At 53.5% G+C, this 6,817-nt stretch overlaps 1 long non-coding RNA gene across 1 annotated transcript; it reads right to left on the bottom strand.

Annotated features, from left to right (window-relative positions):
• Positions 1–520: 520 nt before the first annotated feature.
• LOC112672458 (uncharacterized) lies at positions 521–6,542 on the bottom strand. The gene is made up of 3 exons (XR_003144288.3): positions 6,482–6,542; positions 4,405–4,547; positions 521–3,720 (listed from the first exon to the last, which is right to left on the bottom strand). It is a non-coding gene; the product is annotated as an uncharacterized LOC112672458 (long non-coding RNA).
• Positions 6,543–6,817: the final 275 nt, after the last annotated feature.

Consider the following 6,817-nt stretch of genomic DNA (forward strand, 5'->3'; position numbering starts at 1 on the left):
AAGGGCACACAGCTGGAAAGTAGAGGAGTCGGGATTCAAACCCTACTTTGTCTTTACCAAACGACTTGGAATGAACAGTGCACTTGGCAAAGCACTTTTTAGGGTGCTTACAGATGCTGGGAAAAGCCGCCTGGCGTCCACATTGTCTCCCCAGCTCATTTCTAGTAAAAACCTGCTACCTGTGGGCCGCTGCCTCCTTAGTTCTGTGTGTAGATCCAAGGGGCCCCGGGCAGAGTTGCCACCGTGGTCCAGTTTCCATGACCCCCCAGTGAGCCTCCCTAATGGGCAGCTGGACAGGCCGCCCCGGCTTGAGAGTGCCAGAGACCATTTTCGCCACCTAATCGATGACCCTGTTATTGACTTGGTGTTCCCAGAGGGCAGGTTTATAACTTTATCGAGCACTATATGCGGGGGCAATTATAAGGATAATGGAAAATCATCGACAAATGGAGGCTTCTGCATTGCAAATTAACATCTGCTCCAGGTAAGAGAAACATCGTGTTTTAATTTCAGGATTTGTGAAAATGGAAATGCCTGTAAGACAAAGTGTGTGATTTATGGTGGGTGCCCAGCAGTGCACCATGGTCAGGGCCTTCCACCCGGGCCTCGTCATTAGCTCCCGGTGACCACGACAATCCCCATGTGATGAGCTCGTCAGGCACGTCCAGGGCATTGTCTGCAACCACCTGCTCTCATCCTGATTTCCTGGGTCCTGAAACAACTGCCACCCAAACAACTGCCACCCTCCTGTCTTGAGAGTGGACAACCCTAGAAAGACACTTGGCCTCGTCCCCTGGAGGTTGGCTTCTGCTTGGTGCTCCTCACACAGCTGGGAGGTACTGGGAAGGAGGACTGGACCCAGACCAGGGGACCATGTTCCACTCTTGGTTTCACTGGCTCTGTGGCTCCAGGCAAGCTGCTTCAGCTCGTTGAGCCCCACTGTGTCCATCTGTAAAATGGGGTTATAACACTGTCTGCCCTGGAGGATCCTCATGAGGTTAGATGAGCTGATACCTTTGCAACTTACAGCCTCGTATTACAGACTCATGTGTCCAGCCCTCGGCCTCCTGCATGCTACGCATCATTCTTGGCACCTAGAACAAGAAAACGAAATAAGTCCCCTGCCTTTGTTAGGCCAGAGGCAAGCACAGAAACAAGATTGATTGATTGATTGATTGACAAAAGATTTTATTTATTTATTCATGAGAGACACAGAGAGAGGCAGAGACACAGGCAGAGGGAGAAGCAGGCTTCATGCAGGGAGGCCGATGTGGGACTCGATCCCAGGATCCTGGGATCACGACCTGAGCTGAAGGCAGACGCTCAACCACTGAGCCACCCACGCGCCCAGAAACAAAATTTAAGAAAGACCACCAGGGTCTTAATTGACTTGGTCAATTAAGCATCTGACTTTTGATTTCAGCTCATCTCAGGGTTGTGGGATTGAGCCCTGCATTGGGCTCCACACCGGGCATGGGACCTGCTTAAGATTCATTCTCTCCCCGCTCCCTGCTTGTGCTCTCTCTCTCTTAAAAAAAAAAAAAAGAAGAAGAAGAAGAAGAAAGACCCCCAAAGGGCAGGTCTATGAAACACACTTAGCTGTTCCCAGAGGAAACACGACAGGCCCAGGAGGCTGTTGGGTTTCTACTGCATCTTTGGTCGGCTGGCTCTGGTGTCATCTATCATCCCGGGGGGCTTCCTCTGTGCCTGCTGCTGTGCCCAGAGCTTTGTGCTCATTCAGTCCTTGGGTCCTCCTCCTGCCAACTCTAAGAGGTGGTGATATAATGCTCCTCATTTTCAGAGGGGAGGCACAGAAAGGACAAGTGACCTGTCTGTGCCATACAACATGTGAGTGGTGGCTGAGGCCAGATCCTGGGGCTCTCCTGACTTCAAGACCAGAACCTGGAAGGCCCCCAGTGCTGCATGTGCCTTCATCCCATGGTGAGACAGAGCGGCAGCAGATGCCCATGTGTCCCGCCTCCCAGCCTCAGCCTCTCTCAATTGCTCTGCATGTTCGCCGACGTTTTTATCCCTTCAAGTCCCCCCAGAACCCACGTGAGCCAGCTGTCCTGGTTCCGGAGAGTCTCTGCCTTGGTTATGCCAATGCACAAGGAGGTGCTGGGGTTGCCACTTACAGTCAATCCCTGTTGATGAAGGACCAGAGAGAAGCAGACTCTTCAGCCGGAGTAGGTGAGAGCTGGCAGGCAGGGGAGCCAGACTGTTGGCCCTTTGAATGACAATGTGGTGAGGGCTCTGGGGATGGTTCTGTTGGTGTGTGGAGGCAGAGATGGAGGCCCAGAGAGAGAGAGGACTCAGGACTCTTTGGTGTGACTATGATCAGATACCTAGAGCAGCTCTTCTGTCATTGAGGCTGTAACTCTGCCCCCGAGGCTCCCCGGCCTGCACCCAGCAATGTGGTCCAGCCACAGTCACACCCCCTTGCAGCTGGAGTCCTGTGGGCTGCCCCATTGGTGCCCTGGAGCCCCACAAAAGGCCTCCACTGAGGGTGCAGAGGTTGGTGATCCCTTCATGACCATCCCTGGAAGGCCAAGTTTTCCTAGGGCGTCCTCATCGCTTTTACTGATGCCCACAAACCATCAGAGACAGCCCGGCTCTATAGGTGGCCTCAGTTCTTCGCACCTTTCTGTGTCCATACTTGTTGCTCAGCGTCCTGGCAGTGTCTCCCACTTAAGAGGTGGAGTCAATCTCTCTACCCCCTTGAGTTTGGGGCTTGCTTTGGTCAATAGCCTGCAGCAGACACGATGGATAAAGGGCTCTAAATCTACCTCCAACACGTTTGATCTTCCTTGCCCGGCTGGTGTGCCACAGTAGCCCCGGAGGGGCCGGCCTACATCATCAACCGGCAGCCAATGGCTCTCAGATTCCTGACCAACCTCCGCCCACATCAGCTAAGCCCAGGTGAGCTCAGCCAGTCCCCAGCTTTGATTCATGAGCTGTAAATAATTGTCATTTTAAGCCATAGTTTTGGGGCTGGTAGTTAGTTATATAGCATTAGCTAGCCTGGAAACTCTGAACTTCCTTACCCCCATCTAGCACTTACTACTGGTTTTGAGGGATAGAAAAATGTGGGGTTTGCTACTGACAACATTCTGACCATCCTCTTCCTCGGGATCATCGTCACCATAATCTCCTTATAACCACCACTTAACTGAGCATCAGCAGCTCCAGACTTCGTATATCTATTATAGGCTCTGATTTCCACACGCTCCGAGGCAGGGATTATTGCTACATATTTGATATATAATGAAGCCAAGATGCAGAGATGCTAACTAATTGGCCCGAGGTTCATCCACAAAGTAGCTGTATCAGGATCGACCCCGTGGGACTCATGCAGAAAATGTTCCCATGAAAAGTACATCCAGACAGCACCCCAGAGCCAGGTCCCTCCATCCCTCAAACTCCCCCCAGGTATTGGATCTTGGGAATTCAATCCGAGACCAGAGGGCAGGGCTTGTAATGGCCTCTATACAATTAAAACCAGAATCCGTTAGTACGAAAAAGATTTTTAGCTTCTTCAGGGGATAAACGCACCACCCTGAGCTCTGATCAGAAGACCTGCCCAGTCACTTTCCCGGGAGCACATATGAACTATCTCCTTCCCCAGGGGCCGCCTGATTCAAAATCTAGGCAGGAGGAGGCCGTGGTTCCCCTTGAGCGACTCGGAGTCTCCGTGAGAGGCTGTGTTCAGGTCTGGTTAACCTAATGTGCACAATAAAAATTTTTATTAAAAAGAGAAGAAGAAAAAAAAAAAAATAAAAAGAGAAGAAGAAAGCAGGGAAATGGCAATTGGCCATGGAAGGACATTATTTTTTATTGGAATTAGAATTCTTTTATTTAAAAAATATATAAACCCTCAATTTTCTTTCTATCACTTGGCTTAGCAGCCCGTGGCAAGTTTCCGAGGGCAATTTCAGTATTGGCAGAGGGAACAGCTCTGGACTTGCTCGCTTTTCCTAAACTCTCTGTTTAGGAGGATGGGAGCTGCTGCCCCATGGGGTGCCAGAGCACTGGGACCCCCTAGTACAGGCCGCAGAGCCATAATGATGTGGGGGCCTCTCCTCCCATGGCGAGCCGTGTCCCCAAGTCTGGGCCCAATAATCCATCCAAAGTCACCTTTGCATTCTCCATGTCATGCTCAGGGTTTATATTTTATTTTATTTTATTTTATTTTATTTTATTTTATTTTATTATTTTTATTTTATATTTTATTTTATTTTATTTTATATTTTATTTTATTTTATTTTATTTATTTATTTATTTGTGTGTTTTTTGCCAAGGCTTGCTGGATTTTTGTTTTAACAGATAACATTTCCGGAGGTTTAGATGAAAAAGTAAAATTCCCGTGCTTTGCAAAAGGGCAGCAAAAAGGGCGGCTGTGCTCACCTGAGGATTCCAGTTACCTGGGAGCCACGTGCTTGTCCAGCATGACCTGTCCATGCATCACAAGTCTGTTCCCCCGGGTAGCTTTCCCCAGGCTGGGAGCAAGGCGCCCACTAGTCCCGCATCCTCTTGTCTCATCCCCGAAGCTGTCGGTTTGAGGCAGATTCTGTTACAGTCCCCCCTTGCAGTGGCAGAAACTAAGACCCAACAATGATAAGTAACTTAGATTCAACTAATGAACACGTACGGAGCCCCTCATGTGTCAGATGCCATCCGAGGCATAAGGGGACACCGTGGGGATGCAAGAGACCCAGCAAACCTGCCTGTCGCCGCAGAGCCGGGAGCGGGCCCCGGGTATAGGGTCTGTGGGGCTCCGGGGCGCAGGCTGCCCCTGATGTACTGAACCCCCGACCCGTGCAAGGTCGGGGATTTGGAATAAAAATCAGCATGGAGCACGGGGTGCGTCCAGAGGTGGCAAAGTCCATCTGGATTTGCACCCTGACTCTTCCACAGTTTTCCAGTTGTTTTAATCAAGATTTCAAAGGGCGTCACGTGATAGAGACCACCTCTGACATTTGTTGAACACCAGTTACGGGCCAGCCCTCTCGTACTGGAGACTTTCAGCAGTTCCAGTGATAGATACCATTTGCCACGTCCCTTCTGCAGAAAAAAAGAACTGGGGAAGCACATGCTTTGCTCAGGGATGCTCAGCAAGCAAGCGCAGAACGAGGGAGCACATCAGCTGCCTCCCCCTGGGGCGGCTTAGCCCCTGAGTATTCCTCCCGGGGGCAATGCCCTGCCACCCTGGGTCTTGAGTCTGGAACAGTACTCTGTTCCCCAGTAAGACTGGCTTCGTCCCCTGGCTGGGGACGAAGAGGGTGATGGGGGAGGAGGAGGGGAGGGGGACCAGGGAGGGGGAGGGCAAAGGGGGAGGAGGAGGGGGATGAAGAAAGAGGAGGAGGATGGTTAAAGCTCTGCTCCTTCATCACACTCCACCCTTTCACCAACTCAGAATGCCCAGCTAACACCCCATTTTCTCTTCCTTCCAATGACCAAGCCGTCATCCCCTCCTGCGTGTTGCCCAGCTGCCTCAGTGGCTTGTCCTGCTCCCAGCTCCCTGGGCTGCTTGTCCCGGGCCGGGGCCAGGGACTGAGAGGCTTTGCAGCAAGTCACTTGCTCTCAGAGCTGGGGAAGCAGGGGAGGCAGGAGATCCACAGGAATGGGGGGCCGAGGAGGAGGCAGGGCTGGCCTAGGGCTGGGCCTCCAAATGTGGGCTGCACGTCCCTCGGGCCTCGGGAGACTGAGAAGCAGAGGGGGGATGTGACCCAGGCCGGAGCTGGTTCCAGGTTCAAAGGCACAGCTGACAAGGCTCACCCTGGACGGGGCTTCTTTGGGGGAGGAGGAGAATAAAGGAGGCGAGCTGGTTTGCCTTTGTGGCTGAAACGGTTTGCAGCCCTCGGAGTGCGCAGCTCAGCTGGCTCACCTGGGAGGGCGGAAAGCTTATCGCGGAGCACATCCTAACCTTGGACGGTCCTCTGACACCAACGATCCCCCAGGACGCTGGGAGGCCGCCTCGTGAATAGGCCCACGGCACGGCCCACCTCCTGCTCTACGAGGATCACGCGTCACGTTCCCTGGGAGGCACGTGGGAGTTGTTTTCTGGACTCATTCTGAGCCACTCCCCGGGGCCAGCGGATGGACTGATGTGGCTTCCCCAGCCTTGGCCCACAGCTGTTTGCCCTACACCTGACCCCCGCAGCCAGGCCCTGTGTCAGGCTCACCGGTGCCCTGCCAGGCTCACCAGGGCCCTCAGGAGGGCCGAGCCCCAGGGGCCCACAGGGGTCCGTGGACTCTGGCATGTGGGTGCCGGGCTGCCCTGACACCAGCATCCCGCCTGGGAACCTGCCACCCCGTCAGTAGGTTCCTGGTCGTCTCGGTGGCTGGCCTGCTCAACAAAGAGGTGGGCCTGTGGGCCAAACGGAAATTCAGTCTGTACAGGTGACCCACGGAAGGAGTGTGGGTGGAGCTGAGTCATCTCTGGCAGGCCCCGAAGGGTCCCAGCCCCTGTTCCCGCACTCACCTTAGAGCTGCCCAGCATCCTTCTGATGTCTGTCCTAAGCTGCTACCAAGAATCCTACCTGAAACAGAACATTAGAAGGAATGACCTTCCCCATGGGCTCCAACACGTACCGGTGGGGCCAGGGAAGGCTCGTGGATGCCAGGGCTAGGGGCTGGCTCCAGGGCACAGAGGGATTTGGGGGTGGGGTTTGGGACAGGGGATGCTGCTCTCAGGCAGGAAAGTGGGGCCTGGTGGCAGCTGCTGGCCCTTCCATCAACCTCTTTCACCTCCAGCCAGAAGCAGGGGTTGGGGAAGCCCTCGGGAGCTGGGCTTCTTTGCTTGGCCTATCCCCTGGAC

This window comes from Canis lupus, chromosome 28 (genome assembly GCF_003254725.2).
Source record: "Canis lupus dingo isolate Sandy chromosome 28, ASM325472v2, whole genome shotgun sequence".
Lineage (NCBI taxonomy): Eukaryota > Metazoa > Chordata > Mammalia > Carnivora > Canidae > Canis > Canis lupus.